General features: G+C 37.2%; 1 protein-coding gene across 1 annotated transcript in view; it reads right to left on the bottom strand.

Moving 5' to 3' along the window:
* Nucleotides 1–12833, bottom strand: part of LOC135116164 (globin-like) — a 47631-nt gene extending 34798 nt beyond the window's left edge. Inside the window, exon 1 of the mRNA XM_064033433.1 lies at nucleotides 12680–12833. The gene's annotated coding sequence lies outside the window, so the exon portion shown is untranslated. The remainder of the gene's footprint in view (nucleotides 1–12679) is intronic.
* Nucleotides 12834–13246: the final 413 nt, after the last annotated feature.

Below are 13246 nucleotides of genomic sequence, written 5' to 3'. Positions count from 1 at the left end.
GCGGCAACACTGAGTCGACCCAGCCTGACCCAGTCACACAGCGTTACACACACACACACACACACACACACACACATCATTCAGACATATATACGTATGCATTCATATAAGACACACACACACACACACACACACACACACACAACACACACACACACACACACAACACACACACACACAAACACACACACACACACACACACTCAGACTCAGTGCGATTCCCACCATGGTGCGAGCCATCAATCAATAGTATTTCCCTCCTAGATTAGTCTTACCGTTAGGATTAATGTTAAGTTTTTTCCCCATCCCCTATGTACATTTTCAGTTTGTCAACTGCCTAAATAATAAACCGTTTATTATTATTATTATTATTATTACACCTGTACAGATACATACATACATACATACATATCCCATGCTAATAGTCACTATTTTCTCATTGAAAAAAAAAAAAAAAACATTCAGTCCGGAAACTCAGTAAGCCACCAGCCAATGCAAGGAGAAGAAAAATGTCACTGAAGAGAGAGAGAGAGAGAAAGAGAGAGAGTCATCCTCATTCTCCACCCTCTCTCTCTCTCTCTCTCTCTCTCTCTCTCTCTCTCTCTCTCTCTCTCTCTCTCTCTCTCTCTCTCTCTCTCTCTCTCTCTCTCTCTCGTATCTATATAAGGGAGTTGGAGCTTGCTTTATTATAATTGACACACTGAGTGTTTCGTTTCTCTTAACTCTGCCGTTCAGACGTCCTTCAACCCACCATCATCACCACAGCCACCATCATCACTACCACCACCATCACAGGTTGTATGAATGTTCAGTAAAGTGGAAAATGGAGTTAAACAAATTTAGGGTCTTGAGTGTAAGTAAAAGAAACAGCACGTAGATTACACCCTTGATAATATCAGCATATGTAGATAAAAGAGCGAAAACGACTTTAGGAGTACAGATAATCTCAGATCTTAGACCAATGGAGCTGTGTGTTAGTAATAATGCCAACAAAGTAATAGGATTCATCAGGAGTGTAACAAAGTGCAGAGACTATCCTAAAGTTATATTTAGATTTAGTGAGACCACTGTGCGATCCAGTTTCGGGCACTGTATTATAGAAGCAGTGCAGTGGAGGATGACTAAGATGAATCAGGGATTCAGGGATTACCGTATAAAGATAGGCATAAAAGTCTCAATCTGCATTCACTGCAGAGGATAAGAGTTCGTGGAGAAGTAGTACTTACTATTCAAGAATAGTCCTACCTAAGAAAAGAGCATCTTCAGACATCACATGCCATATATAGGTTCTGCAATCAAGCAGGATGTCGAGTCCTAGCACCCTCTTTGCTTTTTGTGAGTTGAGTGTGGTGACTTAGCTTCATACGCCGTATGTAAATATTTCTTTGCTTTAGAGTTAATCATATATATATATATATATATATATATATATATATATATATATATATATATATATATATATATATATATATATATATATATATATATATATATATATAATATAGGCATTGCAAAAAAATAAATAAATAAAAGATAAATAAGCGGGTTTAAGCTCAGAATATAAAGTGGAGGGTTTCACCTAACATTTGAAGCTCTCTCATATGTATCTGTATCCTTATTAGATCCCAATATTTTATATTTAAAAAATATTTGCTAAGACCTACCAACACTGGTCCTTAGACCAATCCTGCTGTGAGATGTAAACAAATATGGTGTAGACAGTGACACTGTCAGAGGCCAGATTGGTAATAAAGCATGTACATCAAATTTTTTTTTATCATCATTCTACACATAATTCTAGCTGTAACATTTTAGTACATTTTCAAAGCGTAAGGATGTGTGAAAATAGATTTACCTTATTCTCTACAACGTATTTTTATTTGAAATATTCATTACAGACCATTACCATGAGCCGCCCCACCTCCTGACGCTCTCCAATTATAAAATCTTTTTTGTTAGGCAGTAAGCTATTTTCTAAAAAAAAATAAATAATAATAATAATAAATAAATAAATAAATAAATAAATAAATAAATAAATAAAATAAATAGTTTCTCATTAGCTTCAAGTGTTGTTGAACATGTATGCAAGGTAAGAATGTTAAAAGACAGGCGCAATTTCAGCTGTCATACCTCAAGGAATAATGGCGTCATTCTAAGAAACGTAGTGGATCTTGCGTGTGTCGCCAGGTTCGGTGTGTGACCGACCGCGAATGTGTTTTGGTACATGCAATGTAAGCGTCATCACTTAATTTCTTCCTGATTAGTGTTATTTTATGTGAATTACTGATAAGTATGACCTGTTATATACTGTTACCTTGCATTTTTTTATTTTTTTATTTATTTATTTATTTTTTTTTTGTGGTGTAGAAGCGATCATCACTTTATTTACATGTGCGAAGATGTTTGGGGTTTGATTTAAGGGCCACTGTTGCCATAAACTTACTACTAGCCATTGCCCTAAAGCTGAACCTTGGCCTGATAAGACACAAGCTCATTTTCCGAGACGTTTTGTTTGGAAAAAAAAAAAAAAAAGGCGCGTCTTATAAGCCATATATATATATATATATATATATATATATATATATATATATATATATATATATATATATATATATATATATATATATATATATATATATATATATATATATATATATATATATATATATATATATATATATATATATATATATATATATATATATATATATATATATATATATATACATTTTTATTGTTTCAAATAATTTCATCTGTTCTGTTCTTAGGCTTGACGATGCAACATGTAGAACATGTAGATGCTAAAATGTCACATTAAAATTGTGTACGTGCCAACCTTGGTCTTGATCTTCATTCCTTCTGTCCTTAATCACACTTTCTTATCTAACATTAGACACGCGTAAAGCCTCTATTTATTTGTTTAGTTCTTCCTTGAACTCGCCATACTTTTATTTTCATTTTCATACCATTGCTTTGCCCAGTTCATCATATTTCATACAATTTTTTTTTTCCAAAATTTATAGTAATTAGGTATGCATTATATTTGTTAATTCTATATACTAACTTTTTCGCACTATATCAGCTTTGTAGAGAGAGAGAGAGAGAGAGAGAGAGAGAGAGAGAGAGAGAGAGAGAGAGAGAGAGAGAGAGAGAGAAATAAATTGAAGAGAATAAAATTGAAGGAGAGATCCAGAAAGAAGAAGAGTAGCAAGAAGAGGAAGAGCAAGAACAAGAGGGGAGGATGAAGAAGAGGAAGAAGAGGAGGAGGAGGAAGAGAAAGAAGAAAAGAAGAGAAAGAAGGGGACGGGAAGGAGAAGGAGGAAGAAGAGGAGGAGAAGGAAGAGGAAAAGAAAGAGTAAGGGGAAGAAGAGGAAGAGAAGGCTTATCGAACTATAAAGTGGAGTTGAAGAATGATGAAAGTGGTGGTGGTGGTATTGGTGATGATAGAGGCAGTGGTGGTGCTGGGGGTTGAACAGGGACGCGGGGGAGACAGGGTGAGATGAAACGCAATACCCAAGGTGTCAGTTATAATCAAGAGAGCTTAGCCAAGATGACCCACTTGTCATAACATACAAGCACTATCCGGACAGACTCTTCGCAGAATACTACAACCATGCCTTAAGTTGTAACCATACACTAATTGTTCCGTTTTGTGCAGTTTGTTGTATTCTACATAAAATAAAGTGTTATTATGCACTATTTTTCTGTTATATTCAGAGTGCATAGTTGCTTTACGAGTATGTATAGTTTGTTACATACTTTACATTTTTTCCCGTTATGTACAAGCATAACACTAATTATGCATCATTTATTTACTTTTATTAGATGGATGACTTCGTATTACATCATCTTACTAATGCACACTCTATATAACTTCTTTTTCCTCGTAATCTATAATGGTTGTCACTTTAAAACTGTTCACACGAGGCGGCTGCAGTAATACGGCTAAGAACAGTGCAAGGCGATGAAGGTGTTCACAGTGCAATCGCTTAATTTGTTCTGTAATACAATTACCTATACTTTTTTCATTTCACTTTACTTCCCTTAATGTTTTCTTTTCTTTTTTCCTTCAACCAAACAGTAATTTTATCATACTGTTTTCAGATGAAATCGTTCCATTTCCTCTGTAATTATGCACCTTTACTTCTTCACTCCAATTCTTTCCTTCTCCTAAGCTTTTTTTTTTCAACATAATTCCCACGCAGTAAGCAAGATCAGAAGAGCAGTTAGCATGAAAAGAGGGGAAGAAGATAGCAAGAGATGCAACACTGCAGCGATGAGAAAAAAGCTGAAGACAGTCAGTTAGAGGAGAAGATCGATGAGACGAAAAGCTTTTGATTCCACCCTGTATAGAAGAGCGGTATGAATGGAATCCCCCAGACATGTAAAGTATACTCCGTACATGGACGGATAAGGCCCCTGTACAGAGTTAGCAGCTGGGGTGGGAGGGGAGGGGAGCATTGAGAAAAACTGGCGGAGACGTCTCAGTGGAGAGTTTATTGGCATTTAGAAACAGGCAGGATAAAGAAATTAATCAACAAAAATAAATTCCCCTTCCCAACACGTTGCCGTGACTCCGGCCCTGTGCGCACACTGCCAAGGAAACGTGTATGTAAACCTGCCGGACTGAGACAGTGGAGACAGGGACACAGACAGACACACAGACACACACACATAGGTAGAAGGGCAATGTGATGGTAAACTGTAAACTGAAATTAATAAATTTTGGATAATAGAGAAAAAAAAATGTGTGTGTGTGTGTGTGTGTGTGTGTGTGTGTGTGTGTGTGTGTGTGTGGTGTGAGAGAGAGAGAGAGAGAGAGAGAGAGAGAGAGAGAGAGAGAGAGAGAGAGAGAGAGAGAGAGAGAGAGAGAAAACAGAAGACCCAGACAGTGAGAAAGAACTCAGCTGTGGCGCAACCCACTGAGAGCATGAAAATATCTTCGCCGGCGCCGGAGCCTGAGTGTGGAAGCCATGAATGTTGAACAAGTTTTTTTTCCCTAGATGTTTTTACCCATGATTTGCCTCCCTTGTGCTTTAAAATGAATAAATGTATGATGAAATCAATATTTTACTTTGCATCGTCCATTCATTGATATCACATGCAGGCTTTTATTCTTCTCAGTTTCGGGACGTTGTTTCATAACTCTCTCTCTCTCTCTCTCTCTCTCTCTCTCTCTCTCTCTCTCTCTCTCTCTCTCTCTCTCTCTCTCTCTCTCTCTCTTTAATATGGACTAGTGATGCAATGCATACACTCTTATAAAATAAATTATATGATCATAAATATTTATTATTCATAAGATAGGTTTGATAGGCTTACTTACATTTAGGCATTTACGTACTACATAGTGGAGGAAAGGATAGAAACCAGATATGTGTGTGTGTGTGTGTGTGTGTGTGTGTGTGTGTGTGTGTGTGTGTGTGTGTGACGAGAGAGAGAGAGAGAGAGAGAGAGAGAGAGAGAGAGAGAGAGAGAGAGAGAGAGAGAGAGAGAGAGAGAGAGAGAGAGAGAGAGAGAGAGAGAGAGAGAGCACACTGAAATATAAAAATATATAAATTTTGAGAAAGAATGAGAGAGGAGAAGGAGAAAGGAAGGAAGGAAGGGAGATGGGATTAGCGGGCTCGCCCCTTGATGTCAGCGAACTGTACGTACTACACACCTACTCAGGTCAAATATATTATATCAGTTGTGGTCTTTCTTTGCATTATTTCTCAATATTAACTTATGGCTGCCTTTTTACAACAATAAAACACACGCACACACACACACACACACACACACACACACACACACACACACACACACACACACACACACACACACATTTGTGAGGGGACAGTAGACACCTTACAAGACGGTCATTGCTGGACTGGAAGAGGAGCTGCCGTGACTGTTACCGCCCCTCTGTGATCTCATTATCATGCTTGGCCATTCCATTAATGCTATTCATGCCCCACCCCCCTCAACTTTTTCTTCATTAACTTCTGCAACATTCACGGTCTTAGATCTAATTATCAATCTGTAGAACACCACCTCTCCTCTACTAAACCTCTTCTTTTCCTCACTGACACACAGGTGTCTGGGGCAACTGACAGTAGCCCCTTTTCTGTTCCCTTCTACTTTCTCTATCCTCATTTTCAGTCCAAAGCTTGATATTGCGTCTATGTGCGCAACGACTTAACCTGCTCTCGTGCCCACGCCTCTTCAATCTTCCGAGTTTTCCACCATCTGGCTACGACTATAGAGTCACTCTCAAACTAAATGTATCTGTGCTGTATATCTCTCACCTAACTCGTCTGACTATAAGAAATTCTTTGACTACTTAACTTCCAAAGTGGAGCACATTCTGACTCTTCCCTTTTGTAAAGATCTCCATTCTTAGAGATTTCAATGTTTACCACCAGCTTCGGCTTTCCTCTCCCTTCACTGACCATGCTGATGAACTAACCTTTAACTTTGCTATCCTCCACGAGCTAGAGCAATTGATGCAACACCCTACTCGTATTCCTGACAGTCTTGGACATACGCCCAACATTCTTGACCTTTTGCTAACGTTCCTGACCTCTAATCCTTCTGCTTATGATGTTACCCTATCTTCTTCGTTAGGCTCCTCCAGTCACAATCTCATATCTGTATTTTGTCCTATCGCTCCAATCCCTCCTCAGGATCCCCCTAAGTGGAGGTCCCTCTGGCGTTTTGCCTCTGCTAGTTGGGAGGACCTGAGGAGGTATTTTGCTGATTTTCTTGGAATGACTACTGCTTCCGTGTCAAAGCCCCGTCTCTATGTGCCGAGTGCATAACAGAGGTGATAGTGTCTGGCATGGAGATGTACATTCCTCACTCTTTTTCTCGACTTAAACTTTCCAAACTTTGGTTTAACACAGCCTGTTCTCGTGCTACACATGAAAGAGAAGTGGCCTTCAAAAGGTACTTAAGCCTTCCATCACCAGAATTTCATGCACTTTATATTTCTGTCCGGAACCATGCCAAGTCTGTTTTCCAACTAACCAAAAACTCCTTCATTAATAGAAAGTGTCAAAATCTTTCAAGATCTAACTCCCCTCGTGATTTCTGGCACCTAGCCAGGAAACATCTCCAAAAACTTTGGTTCTTCTTTCCCTCCTTTATTTCTACCAGATGGCACCGCTGCTATCACATCTATCTTTAAAGCTGAACTCTTCGCTCAAACCTTTGCTAAAAACTCTAGCTTGGATGATTCAGGGCTTGTTCCTCCCTATAACTACTTCATGCTACCTATTAAAATTCTTCCCAATGATGTTTTCCATGCCTTCGCTTGCTTAAACCCTCGGAAAGATTATGGAGCTAATGGGGTTCCCATATTGTTCTACGAAACTGCGCCTCCGTGCTTGCACCTCGCCTAGTCAAACTCTTTCATCTCTTTCTGTTAACATCTACTTTGGATGACTCAAGGTTTGTTCCTCCCTCTCCTCCACCCTCTGACTACTTCATGTTACATATTAAAATTGTTCCCAATAATGTTTCCCATGCCCTCGCTGACCTAAACCCTCAGAAGGCTAATGGATCTGATGGGGTCCCTCCTATTGTTCTTCGAAACTGCGCCTCCGTGCTTGCACCTTGCCTAGTCAAACTCTTTCAACTCAGTCCGTCAACATCTACCTTTCCTTCTTGCTGGAAGTTTGCTTACATTCAGCCTGTCTCGAAAAAGGGTGACCATTCTAATCCTTCAAACTACCGTCCTATTGCTTTAATTTCCTGCCTATCTAGAGATTTTCTAATCTATCCTCAACAGGAAGATTCTTAAACATCTATCACTTCACAACATTCTATCTCATCGCCAGTATGGGTTCCGTCAAGGCCGCTCTACTGGTGATCTTCTGGCTTTCTTTACCAAGTCTAGGTCATCCTTTTTTAGAGATTTTGGTGAAACTTTTGCTGTTGCCTAAGAAATATCAAAAGCTTTTGATAGAGTCTGGCACAAAGTTTTGATTTCCAAACTAGCCTCCTACGGCTTCTATCCCTCTCTCTGTAACTTCATCTCAAGTTTCCTTTCTGATTGCTCTGTTGCCGCTGTGGTAGACGGTCACTGTTCTTCGAAATATGTCAACAGTGGTGTTCCTCAAGGTTCTGTCCTGTCACCCACTCTCTTCCTATTATTCATCAATGATCTTGTAAACCATACTCCTTTTTCTATCCATTCCTGCGCTGATGATACCACTTTTCCACATCTTTTCGTAGACGTCCAACCCTTCAGGAAGTAAACAGTTCATGCAGGAAAGCCACAAACCGCCTGACTTCTGATCTCTCAAAAATTTCTGATTGGGGCAGAGCAAACTTAGTATTGTTCAATGCCTCAAAAACTCAGTTCCTCCATCTATGAACTCGACACAACCATCCTGACAATTATTCCCTCTTCTTCAATGACACTCAACTGTCCCCCCCTCTTCTACACTGAACATCCTCGGTCTGTCCTTTACTTATATTTTAAACTGGAAACTTCACATTTCATCTCTAATTAGGCGTTCTGAGACGTTTGCGTCAGTTTTTCTCACTCTTCCAGCTGCTAGCTCTGTACAGGGGCCTTATCCGTCCATATATGTAGTATACTTTACATGTATGGGGGGTCTCCACTCCTACCGTTCTTTTAGACAGGGGGTGAATCAAAAGCTTTTCCTCTCATCAACTCTCCTCTAACTGACTCTCTTTAGCCTGTTTCTAATCGCTGCAATGATGCATCTCTTGCTTTCTTCTACCGCTATTTTCATGCTAACAGTATGCTTCCTCTCCTGCCGCGGCCTCACTGCACAAGACTTTCTTCTTTCTCTCACCCCTATTCTGTCCACCTCTCTAATGCAAGAGTTAACCAGTATTCTCTGTCATTCATCCCTTTCTCTGGTAAACTCTGGAACTCCCTGCCTGCTTCTGTATTTCCACCTTCCTATGATTTGAATTCCTTCAAGATGAAATTTTCAAGACACTTATCCTTTCAAGTTTTGATTGCCACTTTGGACCCTATTCGTGGACTGGCATCTAAGTGGACTTTTTTTTTTAATTGGATTTTGTTGCCCTTGGCCGGTGTCCCTCATACATAAGAAAAAATAAATAAATAAATAAATAAATGGAAATAAAAAATTCCGGTGGCAAGACGTGTCCACCATTACAATAAGAAAAAAGTTACAAATTGTTGCCCTTTTGAATATTACCATTTTTACAGACTCATAGAAGCTACACTGTCTCTTCCTATTATGTATTATAAAAATGCCCGCACGTATATCTGTTCGTAACCCAAGAAAAAACAAGAAAAGCTGAAACACGTAAGAAGGAAGAATGTGAGACAAGAGGGGGAAAATAAAAAGAAGAAGGAAGTAAGAAAGTAGAAAAAATAAATGAGAGAGGAATAGTATAAACATGAAAGCAGGTACCATGATTACTAGCGACTATGTGTGTAAGATTTTTCAACAATCTCTGCATAACATTCGTATGCCAACAATATGGAAGACATCTGAATTGGTGCCGATATTTCAGAAATTTTCACCAACTTGTAAAAATTACTATCAACCTATATAATTAACTTCTTCTGTCATGAAATGGTTAGAGAAGATTGTAGAAAAACAACCTATATAAACAGGTTCAAGACAGTGTCGGCCGCGGGGAATAGATGTGAAGAGGATGCAACACTCTCGCTTATTAAAACCTAAAATAGAATTTCTTAAAACTATTTCATATAGATTTAAATGCAAATGTAACTTACAATTTGAATGTTTTGGATTAATGAGTTCCAAACGGGTGGCCCATAATATGTTCAACTTCTCAATAAAAAATATAATACTATAATAACAAATGCAGGCCACAGACAATGGTTTAATGATACTTATCTAGAACTTAATGCCAAGAAAACGAAAGAAATTATTGTAAATCACAGTATTGTACTAGTCGTTCAGGCCCATTTGTATTTAAGTGTGAACGACTATAAATACTGTACCTGGCCTAATTGTTGATCATTTTTTTTAAATAAATAATAACGTAGAGGCTGTATAAAAAAGATAATAAAGAACTTTATCAAATAAGGGGTCTGAAATACTAGTTCATTATCAGAGATTAATAATTCAAAGTGACAAAAATCATCCAATAGATACCAAATGTTACCACCAGGAAGATTAAGAACAGTGAAATGTAGGAAAGCTATATATATATATATATATATATATATATATATATATATATATATATATATATATATATATATATATATATATATATATATATATATATATATATATTATACCTGCGAGTATAAGAATGATAAATAACTGCTGAACTGCCCACTCTGATACTCATTGTTGTCAAATGTTCGTAACTGTGATTAAATTGTGATTTTAATTTTGATTTCAAAGTGGTTACGTGAACTGCATGTTCCATGCATGCTTTTACTTTTATGATATTTGTATGAATGGTAAGATATTTTTATGTGACTGGCTTTATCTATCTATGAAGAACGGACAAAATGAACTTTATATAATATACATGAACAATAAATTTTATTACTATTATTATTATTATTATTATTATTATTATTATTATTATTATTATTATTATTATTATTATTATTATTATTATTATTGTTATTATTATTACTATTACTATTATCATCATCACATACTATGAGAGTAATATGAAGAACAAGACGTAACCACAGAGGATAACAAATTTCAGCGAATAAGGCTAACAAAGCCGGAGAATAGCAGCAGTTTGCAAGAAAAGATATCAGGTGATTATTACATAATTAATAAATCTGGAAACCGGAAGTACCAGGGCGCTGAGGGACTATATATGAGAGACTACTGAGGACGTATGTACGTGAGGAAACGACCACAACGCGTTAAAACTCCGCCTCCTTGATTTTAACTACATGAAGAAACGATTTACTGAAGTTACTGGAAAATGAACTTTGTAGAAATGAAAGTCTTGTTGAGATAAAAACTCGTTTTAGCATCATGGAGTATTGTACATGGGTGAGGAAACTGGACTAGACAGAAGATGTAGAGGCCATAGGTCAATATGAACGAGTCGCCTGTCAAAGTATTCGCAAATAGAGCCTGATATTTGCCATGCAGTCCAGAGTAAATTGTTACTTTTATACATTTGAAGAGGGGGTCTCGTATATGTCGGCTATGTTTTCTCACTGAATGTTGTTAATTAAAATTCGAATCGGAAATGTAATGTTGAAGTGTTTCGAAATATTTAATGCAATCTATCTGAACACTGATGAATTTAATTTCAAGTGACATTTTTTATTGTGCTTGGATATTGTATGTAAGAACATGTTGAAAGTCGTGTATGACCACGTCAGTGTAAATATTTGTAAATAATATAAATTAGGTAAAGTTTATAACACTCAACGCGTTCCCTTGAACCCACAAGAGCCTTTCTAGAAATTAAGGGACGCAAAAAGATCTTGCAACGTAGAAACATGACATATCAATCATCTTATTACGAACCACATACTCGTACAAATCACTTCCCCTCAGACTCCACAAGCCATCGCCACCTTTACTCGCACACATAAAGTACATTGTCCCTATTAAACCACACACACACACACACACACACGCACACACACACACACACACACACACACACACACACACACACACACACACACACACACACACACACACACACACCAGTCATACAAGAAAGAGAAAAGGCACGCAGTACAAATCACTCATCTCCGGACTCCACAGCGCATCACTTTCTTGAAGCGATCACAGAAATCATGATCTTTCCTTCTTTTATTCGAAAAAGTCACGCATAATGACCACGTAAGTCATTAATATACTACTGAACGAGACAACAAATTCTACAATACACCATTTCGCGCGTTCACAAAAAATTATACATCTTTCTATCCTTGTTAAAGAAACACACACACACACACACACACACACACACACACACACACACACACACACACACACACACACACACCAAATCACGTAAGAAAAAGAAAAGTACGTACAAATCACTCTACCATGGACTCACATTAATCATGATATTATCCTTACCTTCTCATAAAAAAAAAAAAAATTCACGCGTAATAATAACGTAACTCATTGATACTATTGAGTGAGTAAATTTACCTCTCTTCTTCTCAGGCCGTTCGTACAAATCTAACGTATTCTTGCTCTTAATCAAGTAACGTGAAGTAACAGAACAATATATAGAGACCACTTTCCTTCACACTCCGTTCCGACAAACCATGTTTCCTATTCTTAATCACAAAAAAAAAAAAAAAAAAAATCTTACTAGGAGTAGAACAATATATAGAACTCTTCTTTTTAGACCCTGCTCAGAAAAAAAAAGAAGAAAAAAAAAACACTTCCAATTCTTTTTAATCACGTAACATATTTCTAATGGTAATAAAATAGATAGATTTATACCACTTTCCTTTGAACCCAACTCAGAAAAAATACAGTTCCTATTCTTCTTGATTACCTAATTTATTCTCACTAGTAATATATATATATATATATATACTCGTATATATATATATATATATATATATATATATATATATATATATATATATATATATATATATATATATATATATATATATATATATATATATATATAACTCTTCGAATTCCGCAATGTCCTACTTTATTTTTTAGCCGCCAAAGAACTAGACAACGCTTACCTTGTCTTCCCGTGTGCTAAGTCCTGCAGGCTGGCAGGACACGGAGGCAAAGAGGTGAGATGCGTGCGGGTTCTTGGAGGGACCGCGGCACAGTGAGGCGGCTCAAGCAGACCAGCCACCTCAACACTTGGCTTCCCTCACCCATGGGTCTTGAGAGCAGGGAAGCTTCTATAGTCACCATGAATCGCACTTTTAACTGACTGTGACCTGCATTATGTACTTAAGCTGCTTCAGGTCACTCAGTATAAGTGGCTTTCAAATAAGTTTGTTAGTTTGATTAATTTTGTATTGTTGTTACGTTTATTTAATTTTTTCAGTGTTTTTTTGCTCTATCGTTTGTTTGTTTTTTATTTTACTTATTTATTTATTTTTTGTCTTTCTGTCGTTTGTTTTAGAGTTGTATCAAATACCCGCATCCGCATCTACATTGGCAATGCATGCAATATTCATATCTACATCCACATCCGCGGTTTGAGAACTGAAAATGAAGATATGAGGATGATACTTAGCATATCCATAGTGTACAGAATTTCTAGAAATAATCAAGTAACACACACATATATATAT

This window comes from Scylla paramamosain, chromosome 30, assembly GCF_035594125.1.
Source record: "Scylla paramamosain isolate STU-SP2022 chromosome 30, ASM3559412v1, whole genome shotgun sequence".
NCBI classification, from domain to species: Eukaryota; Metazoa; Arthropoda; class Malacostraca; order Decapoda; family Portunidae; genus Scylla; species Scylla paramamosain.
Note: the sequence above shows the minus strand (reverse complement) of the source record. Positions and strands in the feature narration are given on the sequence as shown.